We start from the raw sequence: 21,639 nt of genomic DNA, 5'->3' as shown, positions 1-21,639 counted from the left end.
AGCATTCTGAGTTTGCTGAGTTTGTGTTAGGTGCTGAGCAGACTGCTAGGCTCTAGCAATGCAAAGATGAATAACACAAGAAGTGGGACTTCCTCTTAAGAAGGTCAAAACCAAAACAAAAATAAAGTTGAAGAAGAAGTTCAAAACCTAGTGGTGAACAGAAATATGGAAAGTCAACCATAAAACTAGGTGACAGCCATCATGCTCTTCACAGAGTCAATAAAGCAAAATGAGAGTGTCAGTGAGAGAAAATGACTTCTGTCTTAACACAGCAACCAGAACTGGTCTTGATGAAAAAGAGGCTGGCACCAGGTCTCAGGGAGAATAGGAGTCATCTAGGACATGGTGAAAGGTTTAGTGCAGCTAAAGCAAGGGTGGGGGGCAGGGCATGGAGGTAGAAGTATATGGGGCACGAGTCAAAAACACATGCTTCTGAGTATCTGGGAACACAGTTTATATGGAAGAGATTGTGAGACAATAAAGGCTATTTTTTTCCTATTAAGACTGACCAAATTAATAACTAACCTACCAAAGAATAATAAAGCTATTTAATAACAGTTTACAGTACTGCTGAATTCTTGCAAAACTAGAAAGAAGAAATAATTTGGAGTTGGAAGCATGTCCAATTCTTATTAATTACCCACAGATTCTGTCAAGTTTCCATCAAGGGCCCAGCAGTTGAAACAAGAATTAGAGGGAGTTCTGGAGCTTCTGCTTCCAAAGGAACCACCAGACCTCACAAAGATACAGATGGACCAATACAAAGCAGAAATGAAAGCCTCTTTTCTGCTTGCCTAAACCACATCAGAACCCATATGTTCTATTACTACAGTTAAGGTAGTAATACAGGACCTTAGATCACTTAGATCACTCACTTAGATCATAAATACACTTCCAGTGGAGCATACCAAAAAGCAGGATCCTCGTTCTGACCTTAATGAGTTACGAAGTGTCTACATGTTAAAACATTCAACAGCTAACCAGATTAATTAGCCCTTACACATAATTAGGATCTGAATGCTGGTTTATTTGCTGATAATCCAGAAACATTTTTCATTCTTAAGACCAGAAATTGCAAACACAGGTGCTTACGAGGCCACACCTACAATGTAAAGGAACAAGCTATGTGTAGAAACAAAGGAGGGTAGTGAGAACTGTAATACTGGAGCCAGCAGCTCTTAATACTGGCACAAGGATGCAAGAGGAACTGTGTTTTTCTGGTTATTTTTGTTCGCTTGTTTGTTTTTAAGAGACACTAAAACTCTTAACCATTATGTGAAATTAGCCAATTTTTAATTGGAAACTAACATAAAATACTTAAACAATGGATGGACAAAACAAAATATGTCTACAGATGGAATCTGGCTGATGGCCTACATGTTTACTTCCGCTTTAGACAATCATATTAGCAGATATTATCTTTGGCACATATTAAAGGAATTTTTACAGAAACCACTTTTAAGACCACTATTTGTTTTCAATGACCTCATGACATCATTAGGTGCTGACAGGAGTACAGAGCAGTGTTAAGCAAATTAAGTGTCTTCAGAAAGTCATTAATAGATTGTTCTAGAAACCAATAGAACTAAACTAATGCAGAATTCCCTCCTGTATTAGTGTATATAAATCTATATGTAAATTATAACAACTTTTAAACACATAGCTGAACTCAAAATAAAGGAATAGGAATCCCTAGGAGTAAGAAACAAAGTGAAAACTCAAAGCAAGAATGACAAGCTCCAGCTGACGCTATTAAAGAAAAGAAAAAGCCTCACAAAAAGATGTGTTTGTATGTTTTCTTTAACTGAACTGAAGTACAATATAAACCAATATCCCTCTCTTTTCATTATAACTTTGTTTCACAAAACATAAAAAATATATGCGATAATATAAAAATAGTAACCACAATGAAGGGAAGGCATAAAATTAAAAACAAATTTAAAAGAAAGAACTAGTACGATAAGAAATAAAAACAACTGCACAATCTAAAAGACATAAAAAAACAGCTACTTTTAAAATGATTACTAATATCTTAAAAGTAAATATAAAACATAATGAAAGAACATAGCCAATATGAAAAAGAACCAGACCAAAATTTAGAAAGTAAACCACAGACAATAAAATAAAAAAATCAGCACAGCTCAAAAGAAGATCAGAGAACAGGATCGGAAGAAATGATCCAGAACACAGGCAAATAAAGAGAAGAAAAATATAAAAGAATGCTAAGAGTCATGCACAATAAACTGAAAAGATGCAACACAGTAATTTACTACTAAATTACTACTATTGAGATAATTTACTAATCACATATCTTTAGTAAAAGAATCATTAAAGAAAAGCTTCAGAAAGAAGAAAACTGGACACAGAGGGAAGAGTAGGTACATGCAATGCTAAGCAAAGAAAATATTAAACATAAGATAAACCAAAATAAGCACTGATTGTAAAAATAATTGTGATCATTGAATGGTTAAAATGAGGTGGAACTAAAATACTAGATGATTAATGACATGAATGATGGAAGGAATGATGGAAGAGTTAAAGCATTTTAATTTCTCAGAATTAGGAAGGATGATGCCAGAGACATTGATTTATTTTGGACTTTGTTGATTATGTATGTTATGTGAATTATGCATTTAGAATGTAAGGATATTGACTAAAACAATAAAAGGAACTAAAATGAATCACTTCATGGTGGTAGAATAACATCAACAAAGGGATAGCAAGAACTCCATAGTCTAAATGAAAGCAGAAAAGGCAAAAACAAAATGCATTGAAAAAGTATTTACACTGAAAGCACAAAATAAGATACGTGTGTATGTTTGTGTGTGAGATCAGAGATGAAAATAATGTTACCTATCATTCTATTCTACTATATATATAAATGATTTATACTATTTATTTATTTATCTATTTATTTATTTATTTGAGACAGAGAGAGAGAAAGAGAGAGAAGAGAACTTGCAGGGGGAGGGGAAGAAATAATCTCAAGCAGACTTTCCACTGAGCACAAAGCTGGACATGGGGCTTGATTTCATGACCCTGAGATCATGACCTGAGCCTAAACTGAGAGTCAGATGCTCATCCAAATGAGCCACCCAGGCACCCCTTAATATATATGTAATATACAATATACTAAATATAAAATAAATATAAATATACTAAACATAAAGATATGTTGTATAATGCATTTATTGTATAGTATACTATTATGTAATATGTATTACACATAAAATTCTCACACGAGCACAAAGAGATATATACAAGGATACTCACATGGCATTTTTGTAACAGTGAATATGTGGCAACAAGTTAAAGATCCATCAACAGGAAGATGCATGTGCGACCCAGGAAATTTAACAAAAATCCCCTACCCCTGGACAAGCAGAGCAGGACTAACTCCATTTTGTGCTGCACCTGCCACCTCCTGTATCATCCCCACATGACCTGCTTATTGCTTAAGGCGCTGCCCCACCCTAGGCAAGCCGCTGGGCACAGCCTTACTGGAAATCGGCTCATAACAAAGTAACCCCGCCTTGTGCCCGCCAAAACTGGGTGCCAATTCTGACCAAAGTAATAGGCCAGTTCAAATGGATACTATAGGATAAAATGTAATTCAATTGGCCACCTGCGTGTGGACCGACATGACTGTGCAACTTTCTGTGTGTGTTACAATCTCATTGGCCACGGCCCCCTATAAAACTTCTACGCCTCTTAGCCTCAGGGTCCAAGTCCCTGCCCCGCTGTGTAGGGTATACTTGGACCCAAGCTCGAGCTTGTAAATAAACCCTCCTGTGTTTGCATCGGTGTCAGCTCCTTGCTCTAGGATTTGCAATCTTGGGCACAGCAATGCACAAATAAATGGATATATTTATATAATAAAATATTACAGAGCAATTAACATGAATGGATTATATCTAGAATTACCAATATGGCTGAGTTGTAAAAAAAATAATGGCAAATGGAAAAAGGAAGTTGTAAAAGAATAAAATAGAAGACATCATGACTAATAACCTAAAAGTCACTAATAACCCCCTTTTCACAGTGATTTTCTGTACTAAGGAAGCAGAAAAGCTAAAATACTCAGTATCTTGTCCTCTCTTACAGCAAATGGTGCATCAGTTCTAGCAAATGAGATGTACTAAAATCTTTGCGTGATTTCCCTTCTCAAAGAAAAAAAACAAAATAAGGAGAAGACTTTCTGCCATTGACTCCCCTCTTTTTCTTTTCTGGAATGTGAGCTCCTAAGGTTTGGTAGCCAACTTGTAGCCAGTAGATAGAAAGCCACACACTAGGATAGTGCAACAGAATTATAGATAATGTCACTACCATTTCTGATGACATGACTATGCCACTCAATCACCACTGAGCCACCTTTCCCTAGATTTCTCTTATGTGAGACAAATAACAATTGTTTAATGCTTGGTAGAGGGTTTTTTGTTGTTTTTGTTGTTGTTGTTGTTGTTACTTATAGCTGAATGCAATCTAATTGAAACAAGAAGGTACAACATAGTACCATTTATGTAAATTGTTTAAAACACAGAAATGTGTTGTATATTGTTTATAGGTACATACAGATGTAGGGCATATAAAAAGGGTCAGGAAAAACACATACTGACTTTAGGGTTGTGGTTACCCTCAGGGAGAAGAGAGTTAGAGAAAGAAGTAAATAAGAAGACTACAATAGCAGCTGTATTTTTATTCCTATAAAACGGTTCTGAAATAATATCAATCTTTTAAAATGATCTGGGTAATGAATATGTTTTATTTGCCATCTATTTGTATGTAGTTGAATCATTTAAAAAGTTTTCTCTAGAAGAAAAGAAATGTGAAATTATGTAAATTCTCTAGTTTCCTAGATGGATCCTAGTTTGTTGTGTAGTTTGTGGGTACTGTGATCTATTTCCCCACTCCAGTGAGTTAAAGCAGGGAGGGGTGAAGATCAGTCTATTCTTTGTAAGACTGTTTTGTATACAGATCTGTTGCAACTGTAGCAAATGATTGAGGAGAACAGATATCTGGGTAACTCTTATGTTGCAGCAAGGTAAGTAAATAAAAATTCTGGAGAGAGTGATCTAAGAACTTTAGATGTCTGGCTCTAAAGAAAGCAAGCAAGGAAACATGATGATTGGCAGCTGGAGTTGTTGAGGGCAAAGATATAGTATGATAACAAGCCTGAAGAAATAAATCCCAGCTCATGGGCCAATTTGCTATAGGGTAGGCCAGCCTAGGATCAATATTTTTTCAATTACATTTAAAAACTATTTCACAATCTAGTATTTGGATGGCAAGCTAGCAATGTTGTAGTTATTAATGTTTAACAAAAGTTTAGCTATACAGATATATATTCTCCTGGGAAAAAAAGTGAAGAAAAAATCTAAGAGTTCAGAGGGTATAAAGTGAAAAGTGAAAGACTCTTCCCCTCCATTCCCAATCCCGGATTCCCATTCCCTGGGGTACTATTAGTATTTCTTATGCTTCTAGATCTTTCATGCTTAGATCAGCAAATAGATACGCTCTCTTTCAGAACAAATGTGAGATAATACCATACATATTGTTGTTTTTTTTTTTTTGCAACATACAAAAAAAAATATGGAACACTTCACGAATTTGCGTGTCATCCATGCGCAGGGGCCATTCTAATCTTCTCTGTATCGTTCCAATTTTAGTATATGCGCTGCCGAAGCGAGCACAATACCATACATATTAGTCAGCAAATTGCTTCTTAAGTCATGTATTGGATCTCTTCCTAATCAGCTCACACAGAATTATTTCATTCTTTTGAACAGCTGCAAGTGTTGTATGAAGTTATCATGTGTATTAAACAAGTTTCATATTGGTGAACACTTAGATTGTTTTTAATTTTTTGCTTTCATAAATAACATTGCAATGAATATCCTGTTATAATTCATCTTTTCTCTACAAGATAAAAAAAAAACACTTTTAGGATATTCAAAATACCCACATGTGTCATTTGGAGTTTTTTGTGACTCAATCTTCCATGAAGCTGTCAGCCTTTTCCTTCACAAGCACCAAACTTTGATGGCTAGAGCTTCAAAGTACATTTTAGTATCTGGTAGAGCCGATTCCTCAGCATTAATCAGGACTTTTATAATTTTACCCATTACTTTTGAATATTTATGTTTCTAAACTTCAACACTGTTTTGTTAAATTTAGGATATTTGATCTGTTTCTCTGAGCAGCCTGCCATTATCACATACCCCACATCATGAGGATTTTCTTTCTTCGGAGACTGATTGAGGAATGTTCTGGACCGGGGACAATAGGTACAGAGGAGAGGAAGAGAGGCATACAGAGGTAGGTTAAGCAAAAGTCCATGTAATAAACTGTGAGAACCTCCAAACCCTTTTCCATATAGGTCTGCCAGAATATTGGTAATTGGCTTATACCTCCTAGTACAGGAATTATTTGGAGAAACTGGTTCACAGATACTTAAATTTGGAGGTGCTACCAAATAAACACCAGTTTCCCCAATTATCCTTCAATGAGGCTCACTGGTTGACAAGCTCAGAACCTGCCCCTAACTCATTTCCTGTGCCTTCTGAGGCCTCCCCCCTTCCCTTTCTCTTAAATATGGATATTCAGTTAAGCCTTTCTAATGGGGTGAGGAGAAACAGAGAACAGAATGAAAAGACAGAAAAAAAGAACTTGCAGAAAACAGACAAAATTTAAGGCACTAAAAAAAATATCCTGAAACCTATTATCAATATTCTGAGGCAAGAGAAGATATTGTATTCATGAAATAAGAATAGGATCCTAGAAAAAGAAACAACCTAAAAACAAGAAGGGGCTTTTAGAAATAACAAAATGCAAGAGTTGAAATGAAATTTTCAAAATTGGAATATAAAGTTGAGTAAATTTTCCAGAAAATGTTTATATTAATAGGCAGATGATAGATAGATACTTAGATAGATATAGTTGAAGAATTAAAAAGGAGAAAATGAGATGATCAGACAAACGGCATGAGAAAATTTCCAAGACTGCAGGGTATAAATTTCTAAATTGTGGGGCTCACCAAATATAAAGCACAGTGAATAGAAAAGAACATTATACTGGGCACATTACTGTGGCATTTTGAAACAAAAGGAATATGAAGGAAAATTTAAATAATTCCTTGAAATATAAAAAATAAATCACATACAAAGGTATCAGAGTCATACAGCATTGGATTTTTGAAAGCAGCACTGAAAGCTGGAAGACAAGGAAACATGTATTGAAATATTTGAAGTAACCCGATTTCTAACCTAAAATTCTATAGCCAGCCAAAGTATCATCCTAAGCATGAGAGGAGAATAAAGCTATATTCACCATGCAGTATCTCAAAATAATTGATCCTTACGTTCCCTTTGCAGAAACTTACATTCAAGAAAGTATATTCATGAAACCTATATTCATCCAGAAACCTATATTCATGAAACAGGGAGTGGATGTGAAACTATGAGAACAGACAACTTGCCGAAGGGCAAAAGTGCCAAGAGAGAAACAAAGGTAGGGATACATTCGTAAGGTGATCAGGAGAAAGAGAAGTAGTAAGACAACATAGCAAGGGTTTAGGGAAAGACAGAAAGCTAGATTAGAGCAGGGAAAGGAATGGATGGAAGAGAGGAGAGCTCTCACAGGTAGGTAGTTGAACAGTTTTTGATGTTTCAGAGAAGAAAAAAGGCTGAGTTCTTGGAAAGGGCAGTTTGAATAGAATAAAAGAAATGGCAAAAAAAAAAAAAAAAAGAAATGGAGAAGCAGGTTTGGTTAAGTCAAGGGAAAGAAGCCAGTTTATAGGGGTTAAAGAGGGATATAAGAAAGCAGAGTAACACAATTCATTTGCTAGTTTTGGTGATGGAAGAAAAACATATTAACAGTAAAGTAGATAGTAGAGGCAAGCCAAAATACTGCTTAAGAAGGAGGAAAGAGGGAGCTCCTGGGTGGCTCAGTTGGTTAAGTATCTTCCTTCGGCTCAGGTCATGATCTCAGGGTCCTGGAATCTAGCCCCAAGTCAAGAAAGAAAGATAATTTATCTGAAATTAGTAAAAAGATTAAGAAGATAAAGGTAGGAACAATTAAGTGTTATGTTAAAGTCTGGTTGATTGTGCAAAAGTTAATTTATAAGCAATGATTTGAGTATTCCTATAAATTAACATCTGGAGGAAAAGGTTGGTAGAAGAATAGCAGGTTGAAGGGGCAAGAAGTAGATCTGAAGTATGTTAAATGTAGAACACCTGGGGCTCAGAAAGTGGTCTTTTCTCACAAGAACCACATACTTGCAGCAAAATCTTTATTGGGACCTAATAAAGGGACTGGGTGGTACAAGCAATTTGTTAAATAAGATTATTTAGTCAGAAGAATATAATTATCATCAACACATTTTTTTTTCATGAATAGGTAGCTTGGGTGTTCAGTGAATCTGATTTATAATGTTTAGCTTTTAGATATTTTTGTCAATTTCTAGAATAATTTTCTTGCCTTTCTCTTGAGTTTTCAATTTCTATTTTTACTAATTATTATTGTTCCTCTTTGTAGTAGTGAAAATTTGCCAACATGTAGTAAAATAAAACTAATATCCCACCAAAGATGATTGGTTAAATATTTTCAAACACTTTGTATGGTATGATACAATCTCTAAATAAGGTAGAGACATGCTTGATTTATTGTGATTCACTTTATTATACTTTGAAGATATTGTACTTTTTTTTTTTTTTTACTAAGTGAAGGTTTATAGCAACCCTATTTCCAACATGTTTATTGGCACCAATTTTCCAACAGCATTTGTTTACTCTGGGTCTCTGTGTCACATTTTGGTAATTCTTCCAATATTTCAAACTTTTTCATTAATATTATATTTGTTATGGTGGTCTGTGATCAGTGTCTTTGTGTTTTTTTTTTTTTTTTAAGATTTTTCTTATTTATTCATGAGAGACACACAGAGAGAGAAGCAGAGACACAGGCAGAGGGAGAAGCAGGCTCCATGCAGGGAGCCTGATGTGGGACTGGATCCTGGGATCCAGGATCACGCTCTGGGCCAAAGGCAGATGCTTAACTGCTGAGCCACCCAGGCATCCCTGATCAGTGTCTTTGAGGTTACTATTGTAATTGTTTTGGGGGGTCGCATGAGCTATACTCATATAAGATGGAGAAATTACTTGATAGATGTTGTTTGTATTCTGAATGTTCCACAAACCAGCCTTCACCCTGCCTCTTACCTTCTCCTTGGGCCTCCCTATTCCTTAAGACACAACAATATTAGAATTAGGATAATTAATAATCCTACAATGGTCTCTAAATGTTCATGTGAAGGGGAGGGTTGCATGTCTCTCACTTTAAGTCAAAAGCTAGAAATGACTAATCTTAATGAGGAAGGCATTTTGAAAGCTGAGATAGGCTGAATGCTAGGTCTCTTGTGCCAAACAGCCAAGTTGTGAATGCGAAGGAAAATTTCTTGAAGGAAATTAAAAGTGCTACTCCAGTGAACACATGAAGGATAAGAAAACAAATATAGAAAACTATATTGCTGAAATGGAGAAAGTTTTAGTGGTCTGGATAGAAGATCAAACCAGTCACAACATTTTCTTATGCCAAATCCTACTCCAGAGCAAGGCCCTAACTCTGCTCAACTCTATGATGGCTAAAAGAGGTGAGGAACCTATTTTCAAAAGAAAAGTTTGAAGCCAGCAGAGGTTGGTTCATGAGGTTTGAGGAAAGAAGCTGTCTCGGTCACATAAAAGTAAAATGTGAAGCAACAAGTGCTGATGTAGAAGCTTCAGCAAACTACACAGAGGATCTAACTAAGATAATTAATGAAGCTGGCTACACAAAACAACAGATTTGCAACATAGACAAAACAGCTTCAACTGGAAGATGCCATCTAGGACTTTCATAGCTAGAGAGGGGAAGTCAATGTCTGGTCTCAAAGCTTCAAAAGAGAACCTGAACTTCTTATCAGGGGGTAATGCAGCTGATGACTTTAAGTTTAACCTAATGCTCACTTACCATTAAAAAAGTCCTAGGACTCTTAAGAATGATGCTAAATCTACTCTGCTTGTGCTCTATACATGGAACAACAAAGCCTAGATGATAGCACATCTGTTCATAACATGGCTTACTGAATATTTTAAGCCCACTGTTGAGATCTATTGTTCAGAAATAAATATTCCTTTCAAAATATTACTGCTTATTGACAATGTGCCTGGTCACCCAAGAGCTCTGATGGAGAAATAAAACAAAATTACTATTGTTTTCATGCTTGCCAACACAACATCCATTTTGTAGCCCATGAATCAAGGAGTAATTTCAACTTTCAAGTCTTTTTATTTAAGAAATACATTTCATAAGGCTATAGCTGTTACAGATAGTGTGATTCCTCTGATGGATCTGGGCAAAGTAAGTTGAATGCTTTCTGGAAAGGACTCATCATCTTAGATGCCACTAATAGTCATGATTCATTGCAAGAGGTCAAAATAGAACATTAACAGAAGTTTGGAAGAAGTGGATTCCAAGCCTCACTGATGATTTTAAGGGGTTCAAGACTTCTTCAGTGGAGGAGATACAGATGTGGTGGAAATAGCAAGAGAACTAGAGTTAAAAGTGGAGCCTGAAGATGCGACTGAATCACTGCGATCTCATGATTGAACTAACAGATAAGGAGTTGCTTCTTACGGATGAGCAAAAAAGGAGCTTTCTTGAGATGGAATCTACCCCTGGGGAAGATGCTGCAAAGATTACTGAAATGACAACAAAGGATGTAAAATATTACATAAACTTGCTCGATAGAGTAGCAGCAGGGTTTGAGAGGATTAACTCCAATTTTGAAAGAGGTTCTACAGTGGGCAAAATGCTATAAAGCAGCTACAAAGAAATCACTGTGAAAGGAAGAGTCAATTGATGCAGCACACTTCATTGTCATCTTAAGAAATTGCCACAGCCACCCAATCATCAAGCAACCCGATCGGTCAGCAGCCATCAACATCGACACATGACCCCTCATTATGACTTGTTGAAAGCTCGGATGATGGTTAGGATCTTTTAACAATAAAGTATTTTTAAAATTACAGTATGTACATTTTTTAGACATAATGCTATTATATACTTAATAGGCTACCATATATAGTATAAACATAACTTCTACATGCACTGGGAAACCAAAAATTCATTTGACTTACTTTCTTGTAATATTCACTCTATTGCAATATCTGCTTTATTACAGAGGTCTGGAAGCAAACACACAATATCTCTGAGGTATGCCTGTTTATATGTATATATTATGTATATGTATGAGCAAAAGAAATGGTATATATATAATAGTGGCTGTCTTTGAGTAGGTTGGATCATGGCAGGGGTTCTAGTGTACTTATTTTTGCTTGTCTACAATTTATTGTTTTCTAAAGTGCACCAATTAATTTAAAGGTGGGACAGCAATAAAAATACAAACAAGGACAAGTACTAAAATTTTTCAGACTTGGGTCTTTCGATATTTTTTCTTTAATTTATAAAATTTAATTTAACCCTTAGTTAACTTCAGCTAACTAATCTCTGGCTATTACGTTTGTTCTATGTTCTCCTCTTATACCACCCCATATCCTTTATATAAAAGGTTACCAAATCATGACATAGTGGAGAGAAACATTCATTTTTAATCAATTTTTATCTTCAATCCATTAAAAACCTTTCCAATCAGGAGTATTGGGCACAATCCTAAATGTTGATTATTTAGATTTTTTTTTCAAATGAATATACATTTTGAACATTTAATTTCCCTTGTATTCTGGGAATGGAGGTGTGAGTGGGTGGAGGAAACAGCAAAAAACCAAAAAGATACTCAGAGAAGAAAACAAAGCAGTATAAACCTGATCTGTGGCACCTCAAAAATCAAAATGATACATGAAAAAAAAAACCCTCAGAATGGAATATTCATCTATGGAAAGAATTTTTGACGGATCACTTTGCACCCAATTAGTCTGCAAAGTTGCCTTAAAATTAGATCTTTTTCTATAAGGTGACTAGGAAGTATTCTAGGGCCTGGGAGCATAACCCAAAAAATACACAGTAGCTTAACTTAGAATGTATCTTGGAAGGAAAATCAAGAGGTCAAGGACAATGACATAGAGGTCAATGTGAAGCAATTAGAGATTAAAGCATGGGGTACTCTTAAGCTGATTTGGGTTAATCATCAATGTTAGAAGCATCTAAAAGACAGTGAGTGCTGGCCTTTATTCAAGACAGCATCCCAGTCTGCCCCACATGGGTTAGGTCACTTCAGAGTTGCACTGGCCTTGTCTCCACATAGACAGTGATTGCCATCGGCAGCATCAAGATTGCTGATGAAGTAGATATCACTGTATATGACAGAAAACAGTTAAAATTTGCATGTAGCCTGTTTCAAAGTTTCAAACTCTGAACCCATGTGAGTTTGTTTGAATGCAGCCCATTGAAGTGGAATATTGCCCTCCAAGTAGAGCCAAATCGTGTGCGATCCCATTGCCTTCAGACAATCTCTTACTCATGGATAATCTTTCATGGCTAGCAAGGAGCTGGCTTGGCATTAAGTCACATTGACCTTCAGAGTGGTGCCCTAGTGCTCTGACAGGTTTGCAAGAGGAACCTGGCAGTTAGGATGCCAGGCCACCAATATGGATGCCCAGTTGAAAGCAAAGTTAGGGGTTCCTCGGTGGCTCAGTCAGTTAAGCATCCAACTCAGTTTCAGCTCAGGTCACGACCTCAGTCAGAGCCATGGGACACAGAGCTCAAGGTGGAGTCTGCTTGGGATTCTCTCTCCTTCTCTCTCTGTCTCTCCCCTTGCGTGTGCTATTTGTCTCTCCCTCTCTAAATAAATAAATTATTTTTTTTTTAAAAAGAAAGTAGAGGCAAATAATTGCTTTTTTTGAGGTGATGTCAAGGTTCCCCAATAGAACTGAGTGTTTGTCAAACCTCCATTTCATGGTATCCTTTTGTTTATAGCAAAACAGACCAAAATACCTGTAACTAGTGTGAGCTGATTTGAAATGACACGCACGGGAGTTCCCAGCTGATTGGCACCAAGTTATATTTTCATACTTCCCTGAGGGCAAACTCTATGACACCTCTCACTGAAACGTTCCAGCCTGCCACATAGAGGGGAGTACTGTTATTTCGATTTGCATATTACACATAAACAAAAGGAATTACCTCAGTAGCAACTTACTTAAAGAACTGCCTTAGAAACCTGAAGCACTTTAAGAAAGCTAAATCCGAACAATATGGATTTTTTCCCCCTAATGTAAAAAAAAGAAAAACAAGAAAACAGCGGGGGCTGAAATATGTGACAAACAATTTGGAAACAGCTGTGCTGATTGCAATAGCCTCCCAATAATATACTGCTTGTATTCTCCTCTCAGTTTGATTCCTTGACTCCAGGAACTACTGAAAAGATACAAAACATTTTCTTATGGCAAGCTGCTTTGACTGTGATCAATTACCTTCCTCCCAAATGCTGTGCTGTGGTCAGAGTCACATGATTAATGTTTAACTCAGGGGGGTCTGAGGTATGCTTTTCTTTTTTTTTTTTTTTCCTTTCTTTCTTTTCAAAAACCACCTTAGAGTTGAAAAGTATAGAAAAGGAATTCCAAATACCAATAGCAAATGATTAATTTTCTGGCAGCCGTAGATAATACCGAAACGAAAATTAACTAGAGTCCTGCAAAATTTGTGAAATATTCGGTAATTTCAGCATGTTTCAAGCCCTGGCAACCAGGGTCTTTAGAATATAACTCAGAAAATCTCAAATTTTGCAATAAAATCATTTCTTTAAATCGTATTTTATGACCACTACTTCACAAATATTTATTAAGTGCTACTGAGTAGTATTCAGTAGTAGTAATTGGTGATTTTATGTATTTTATTTTATTTTTTTTACATTTTAAAATATCTGGAATTTGTTTTCATGTGTAAGTTATGATGGTAGAGTTGTAACATACTTTCTCTTTTGTTTTTTTCATAATTAGCCAGCAACACGGCCCAATTTTATCTCCTTTTACTGAACTGTAATCTACTTTAAACATCTAATACATGTGCATGCATGTCTGAGACACACATGTGTTTGCTTCTGAGTGTTCTATCTTGTTTTTTTGACCTGTTCCTGACCTGGTACCACATTGCAATAATTATAGTAATTGTATCATTCTATTAATCTGTTCTTTTCAGGATTGCTTTAGACATTATTGTAACTCATGTATTTTTCCATATGAACTGTCAATAATTTTATCCAATTTTAGAAAAAGAGTGGTCCTATTGTTTTGGGGAACCACATTACATTTTAAAAATTAATTTGTGGAGAAGTAGCATTTTTAATATTGACTTTTCCTAAGCAAGAATATAGTATATCCCTCCTCTATTAAAATTTTATAATTCTTTTCCTATAGGTTCTAAGCATAACCTGTGTGTGTGTGTTTTTCGATTGCCCACCTGCTCCAGAGCAGCAATCAGTTGCTTTGCTTGACTGAGTGTGGGTTCTTCCTTTGTTTCCTATGCGAGTCTTCAACAAACCATATGATGAGTACACCATCTCTGAGGGTTAAGATTAGTATTTCCTGGGCTCAATTTCATGGTCCTGCTTCTGGTTAGCTCTCTAAACAAGCTCCTTTACTCTTCTGTGGTATGCCTGTATCAATTTCTGATCCCATTTTCCCCTCTCACCCTTGCTACGCGTCATTTGGTAAGCTGTATATTTAGTTCTTTGATCAGTCTTTCTGGCTCTCAATCATTTCTGCCTCTCTCTTCTAATGAGCCACAAAGCACATTCAGATATACTTCCAGCTTGGGAGAAAATAGACTGTGCAGAGCTCTCTTCTGATTCTGGGCACTTTAATTCATAGTCCTCCAACAGACAATAGAGTACATCTTACTGATTGCCTAATAAAATGAGGAGAAATTGCTCTCCGAATGTGCTATAATTGGATCATGTCTTTGCTCACATGGCATTCAATAGGGATCTAGGGCGATTAAAGGTGGTTTTCTTTTTTTGGGGGGGTCTCTTTATTAGAATGAAAAAGATATAAACCATAGTTAGGACATTGGAAACTTTCCACTGTTGTGGTGAGTGGTAGATCTATCAATTCAGATTCCACATTTATGGAATCCTTTTACATGTCATTTGGGGTATTGGTGTTCTCACAGGTACTATCTGACTATACCAATCTGAGCTTTTCAGAGGACAGCTGTGAGCCCACACATTTGAAATCTTAAAAAAAAAAAAAAAAAAGGCTGTGAAAGCTTAAGTCCACGCATTAAAATGACCACAGGAATACCTCAGAACCAATAAAAATAGTAAAATAAATGTAGGAGGCATCATTTGCTGAGTTTTTACTATGTATTAGGTGCTGTAAACAATATATGATTGTTGACCTTCATAACAACTGTGTGAGTTATGTATAATTATACATTGTGTGAGGTATGTATAATTATCGCCATTTTATAGATGAGGAAAACCTGTTTGGAAGGTATCTTCCCCAAAGGTGCACACTGTGAATGACAGAAGTAGAAACTGAATCTTTATTTGACAAAAGTTTGTTTTCTTTTCAGTACAGTGTTCTGCTTCCTTTCACCCTTACCCTCTACAGAATTCTAAGATTTTTAGAAAAGTTGACTACCTGGTTTTATGATGTAAAACATATTAGAAATAGTGAAATTGAAAGATCTGAGAGACTTCCAGAAGTGCAAAAACTTAGAATTGAAAATTTAGGAGAATAGAAAGCTATTTTAAAAAAACACTTGCCCCCCACCAAATGAATAATCTGGAGACATTGAATGAAGACAAAAATGGTTCTGTGTGTTCCCCAATAATTTCTGAAGTTATTACTGGATTATGGCATTAAATAGTGTTAAATTATATTCATTCTATCCTGATTTAAAATATTGAGAAAATTTCCCAGAAACTTTTAGAGATAGAAAGGATATTTATGGATCAATATATTGAGCTGACTTTACTGAAGCCCAGGAGGTTTCAGAGTTGACCCAGACACTTACTGGTTACTAGCAGAGCTAAGCACAGATCTCTGCCTCTGTTTTCCCAACTCCAGGCTCAGGAGGCTGACAGTTCCTCCTGGCTTCTGCTCCTAACAACACTTTGTAACACCTCCAATAAAGCCTCTCCTAACTACGGATTAAGAAAAGAAATCTCATAATTTGTCATTGTTGAATTAGATATCTAACTTTTTACTTTTCTATCATATCAATTACTCCATTTTGTTCAATAAATTAGGTATTAGATAAATGCTTGCCTAATCATGATCTAGTTAGAGAGACAGAAATAAGACAACACAGAAAGTTCAGTGTGGTAGAAAGAGTGTTCAAGGAAAAATGGGAGCTCAGAGGACCTCTAATGCAGATGGAATTTAGAAAGAATCCAGTATAGAAGCAGGTGTTCTTGAGTTCAGTTTTGATGGGATGCCTAGAAGCCAGCCGGGTAGGTGAAGGAGGAAATGGCATTTCAGGCAAAGAAAGAGAATTTATCATCACACAGAGTCTGTAGAGAAATATCAGATACCTTAGTTTAATTAGGCAGTAGTCAGCAAACTACAGCCAGATCATGTACCCAATCTAGCCTACTACCTATTTTTTATAAATAAAGTTTTATTGGAATGTAGCCATGTTCATCTGTTTGCATGGAGTGTTTGGCTGCTTTTTTAGTACAATGACAGAGTTAAATAGTTGCCACGGACCATATGGGCTTGTAAAATCTAAAATATTTATCATCTGATGATTTATAGGGAAAAAATTACAGAACTTTGGGTTAGAGTGGATAGAGGCCGAGGGGCAAATTATAAACTGATGGTCCATGGGCTTCATTTTGCTGAAGAAGTCCAGGAAAAGATTGAGAAAGGTCTTAACTTAGTGTCAGAGGTAAGGCAAAGAAGAAATGAATATTAGGAATATTTACATGGCTGCCATGAGCATAGCTGGGACCGAGCTACGAGCAGGAGATATTAGATTGACAAAAGCCAGCTACTACTACTGTTCATGCTGGAATGGTGTGGAAAGGGCATTAACACCTACCATTTCCTGAACCCACTTGGATCTTTTCAACAGTGTCCTAAAGTCAAGAAGGTGCAGGCCCTATTTTGTGTGGCCTACTCATCAACCTGCATCAAGACGGCTTATGCATCAGGAACTTCAGAAATGATAAATGTTGAAGTGGGGCAGAGAAGCTCTGGAAGAGACTATAAAAAGCATGAAGGCAGAGGCCATGATCTTGCATAACAGATAGAAGCAGAACATCGGGGTGGTTAAATGGAGAAATAACTTTGTCAAGAACCATGAGATCCAATGTGCATCCCAGATTTGGAAAGTTAGTAGATAGATACAGAGAGCTCACAGGGGCTCAAGACAGTACTGAATCCATGTGCTTCTTCTCACTGTTTCATAATTCTGTGTCTAAAACCAATGGTGTCTCTGATGGTGGGAGAGAGGCTGCCTAAGGACCAACCTGGCACTGTAAGAGGAGGCATACCAATCTGCTCAGCTTCCCTGATCATTTCTTTCCTGCTGGAAGGATCCTTCAGAGCCTTGCAATGAGGATCTATTCCCATCTAATAGTGGGGAATATCACTATAAAGAATTGAAATGCAAAAAAGAAAAAAAAAAGAATTGAAATGCTACTTTCACTTATAAACAGAGCGATAATCTCAAAACAATTATTTGACAGAAAAGAAACCCAAGTAAATAGAATTTTCTATAGATATTGTCCCAATGTTCTTAAAATGGAGAATGAAAGACACATGGGTTTTCTCTCTTCTGAGAGAAATGGCAGTTTCTATGGTGCATCATATCAAAGGGACCCATAGCATGCTATCCTGCATTTTTAAAATTGTGATAGCCTCCCCCAGCCAAGTCCATCATAACAGTGAAAAGAATCTCTACAGGAAAGAAAGAATGTTACCTCAACAACTCACGAACCTCTATCTAACCCATTCATCAGAGTTGCTGAGGCAGTTTTCTGAGCACTATATTTTATTAATGTTATAGAGAGATGTTGAAGAATGTCCACAAGGAGTAACTGGAAGACAAGAGGAAAAGCAAGGAGGTTAAAAAGGAAATGTAGAAAATGTTGTCACTCTAAAGATTACAGTTTCTAAAGCAAAGTCCCAGAGAATACTCAGTATTTGAGAGAACTTGTGATCAACACTCTAAGCAGAGTAATTTTGTTTGTGTATGAAGAAAAAAGAGAGAGAGAAAACACATTTCCAAACAGGAACTAATATTTAGAAAGGAAGCTAACTCGAAGCAAACCAGAACCATTATGCTTGTCTGATGAAAACGGGATTTTCAAATTAGCAAAAATTTGCATTTTATACATAATGCACAGATATTTTCCATGCACAGCATTCAAATATTAAAATCTTTGCAGAACCTTTTATTTAGTGTAATGCACGTGTACAACATTTTGCATTGTCCCAGATAAAAATTCATCTTGGGGTGTCATGCTGTGTCAATCCTGAGGAAAGGCATATAAATCCTTATTTTACCAGGACAATAGCTCTGGGTAAGAGGATAAACTAGTCCTCCTTAATCTCTGCTATCCTCCAGCTGACTCTGGAGGGCTACCCACATGGCCAGAAGCTTGAGAAAGAAGTGAAGTGAAGCACTTCTAAGAATAATCTTTTCTTTCACAGTATCCCTGGTCCCATTAACAGAAGAAGTCAAGTAATAGCATGTTCATGGTGCTTTACTATTAACAAAGAGCCCCCTCATTAAGTTTTCATAAAAGTTGCTTCTATATTTTGTTGATGACAGCAATGCAGGTCAAATAAGTCAAGTAACTTGTCCAGGATTGTTAGGAAGTGGGAGTGATAGGGCTTCAATCCAGGCAGTCTTTGGGTCACCTCCTGCTCTTCCCTCTGAATCCCTTGTCACAGCTGTACCTTGGCCATGGAACAGCAATGAGACTGAGGGGAACCCTTCTTCTTCTTAGTGACCCCTATGTCTGGAAATCATGACATGATCCCTTGTGTTCATTTGCACAAAGATCCTTCTCTTGTAGGACCTCTTGCTTTTGACATTTATTCTAATTATTTTGCTTCGAATTTACCAAATATCTGAGCAGTGGCTCTTTTACTAAGTTCTGCCATTTTCTGGCTGAGGAGTCTTGGGCAAATATCTTAACCTTCCTGACCCTTAGTTGTCTCATCTTAAATTAAATAGGGATAAGAAATGTCTATTACATAGTGTTGTTGGGAGGATTGAATGTGATGGTGTATGTAAATCACTTAGTACATAACATAGTAAATGCTCAATAGATATTCAAATTTAAAAAGAAAATAGTAGAAAATGGTAATGCACAAGCTCAGGTGAAGAATATTTACTTCTCCAATTAAACTGTGAGCTGCCAGGAGAACAGGCCATTATTTATTTAATGTATCTATATTTAATATATTTTATTTATTTAATTTAATGTAGTCTGTATCCTACCCTGGGGATATGTGTTAATCATTTCAACACACTAATTTCTTAGGAAAACACTACCTTCTCATTGTTCATGATCTCTTAGAAGTAGCATGCTCTTGTTTAGAATGTGAGAAACTAGGGAGCAGAAGATATTTCCCTAAACAGATGGATGGGGGTGGAAGGTTGGAAGGATAAAAGGATAGGGAAAATGCCATAATAATTTGCTAACAATACTCATTGTTAGTGAGATGGAATATAGAGAGCTATTTAAGTCACTTAAATTGATTATTTCTGTTGGGCCAATCATTTTCTGAACTGTGAAATTGTTTTCGGAACCATACCTTGGTGGTATCAGTCACATTACATGAAATAAGAGGCATTTAGTCAACACTCATATTATAGATGGCATTAATAAGGCCCAAAGAGTATGTTTAAATATGTCTGAAATATCATTGTCAAACTATTTTATTTTCTCTGAGATTATTATATTCAAAACTTCTTGTGCAATAAATAGATAAATAAATAAAGCTCAGTTAAGTACTTCTCTTTTGCCAAAAAGGTTTAAATAGACACAAATGCTAGCAGCAGAGGAGACTCACTCCAAATATTTTACTAACTAAATCTCTTTTGAGTAAATTCATGACTACTTTTGTTTTCCTCTGGGTCATCTGCATGTAAAGAGGTCACTTTTTGGTGATGTTATCAAAGGAAAAGGTAATATTCTTCACATGTAACTGACTACATTGGGGGAAAACACTGAGAAATAAATAGTCTGTCCACTCAACTCATCAATTAATGGACAATCACTAATCAATCTTGGTAGCTCATCTGATCTCTATAAATTATTTGTTCTATAAATATATACTGAGCATCTACTAGTGCAAGGAACTGCGCTGAGTGGTGACATGTTAATGAGGAAAACAGACATGGTCACGGTTGCCGTGGAGTTTACAAAATAGTAAAACATAATAGACAATGAATGAGTAAACAAGTGAATATGTAATTGCAAATCATGATAAGTGCTATGATCAGGGTACAGTATTTAGAATTGCCAGTATTAAATATAAATATTCTTTTTAAAAGTATTCATTGTTGATCTAAAGCTCACACTGCAGTGAATTGTCTTTTTGCTCTGAACATCAGTTTATTTGGGGGAAAAGTAAGTGATTCTTATGGGTAAGAGCACAGAGTCAGCCATTCCTCTTATCATAGAAGTTTAGATAAATTCTTTCTAACTTGACAATTACCGTGAAATTTTTCAGATAACATCCATTGTATTAATTATAATGCAGCTCATGGTGAAAAAATGATCTGAGATTACGTTTCAGGTCATGATTTATATAAAAATCATAGAGGAAACAATGAAATTCTGATTTATAGCTTAATTTCTATTTGCTCATTCGAAAAATTTTAAGAATAAATTTATATTCCAATGTAGTTTTTGAACAGAAACTTTGCTTTAAGTATATTTCTCTGGGAAAGCACTTACCTAGGATTATTAATTAGTTAATAGCCTAAAACAAAATCTGATAGGATGATTATAATACAGTAGTTAATAATTCAGAGACTAGTGATGTCAAGCTAACCTTAACTACATGTGGTAATTTATTTCTCCAGCCTGTTGCTGTCTCTTGGAAACTGAATATTTTATCCAGGGTATTTGCTCTACCTCTCTGATTCATATCAATTACAAATTTGACAAGCCTGCAATCTATCCCTAGATCTCAGTCATTGATAAAAATATTAAATAGAATAAGCCTTTAAATAGACCTCTCTGTCAAGCTGCTAGAAATATTGACTTTTATTGCTACTTAAATCAATAGTCAATTATTTAATTTTGCTTACATCTAAGTTCTCCATGTTAGTCCCAAGTTTCTGATGAGAGGCCAAGTGCCTTGCATAAATCCTAACAAAATTTAGTAGGGATTAAAAATAATCCCTGAATTTGGGTCAAAAATTCAAATTCACTTTTAAAAACATAGAAGCAAACTCATTTACAGGAGGGAAACTAGGATGATGAATAGAATTGGAACTATGTCTTATATAGAACAGAAGTAGGGATTTGCAGAGGAGAAAATTAATTCCTTCTGATAATTTTATTTTTCTAATATATAAATGGTTTTTTTTCCTAATATAGAAATGAAAGTTGTCTTCTTCAATACAATATTAATATATCTTACAGCTTTTTCAAAAGAAACCAGAGGTCTGGGTTTTTAC

At 35.8% G+C, this 21,639-nt stretch overlaps 1 protein-coding gene, 1 long non-coding RNA gene and 1 other non-coding gene across 30 annotated transcripts in view; 1 reads left to right on the top strand and 2 right to left on the bottom strand.

Moving 5' to 3' along the window:
- Positions 1-21,639, bottom strand: part of SLC9A9 (solute carrier family 9 member A9) — a 654,903-nt gene that overhangs the window by 322,901 nt on the left and 310,363 nt on the right. The gene's annotated exons all lie outside the window — the stretch shown is intronic.
- LOC144293770 (uncharacterized) overlaps positions 1-21,639 on the top strand; it is a 69,455-nt gene that overhangs the window by 9,609 nt on the left and 38,207 nt on the right. For 7 of the 19 annotated variants that reach the window (XR_013361044.1, XR_013361046.1, XR_013361051.1 and 4 more), the window contains exons 4-6: positions 6,175-6,315; positions 7,371-7,506; positions 11,213-11,244. This is a non-coding gene — a long non-coding RNA (uncharacterized LOC144293770). Of the gene's footprint in view, positions 1-6,174; positions 6,316-7,370; positions 7,507-9,420; positions 11,013-11,212; positions 11,245-13,379; positions 13,398-21,639 lie in introns of those variants that run through there. The other 12 variants (XR_013361047.1, XR_013361042.1, XR_013361048.1 and 9 more) reach the window with 5 other exon arrangements.
- Positions 5,584-5,690, bottom strand: LOC144294429 (U6 spliceosomal RNA). The gene has a single exon (XR_013361809.1). It is a non-coding gene; the product is annotated as a U6 spliceosomal RNA (small nuclear RNA).

This window comes from Canis aureus, chromosome 22, assembly GCF_053574225.1.
Source record: "Canis aureus isolate CA01 chromosome 22, VMU_Caureus_v.1.0, whole genome shotgun sequence".
Lineage (NCBI taxonomy): Eukaryota > Metazoa > Chordata > Mammalia > Carnivora > Canidae > Canis > Canis aureus.
The sequence above is the reverse complement of the archived record's forward strand: the minus strand, read 5'-3'. Positions and strand labels throughout refer to the sequence as shown.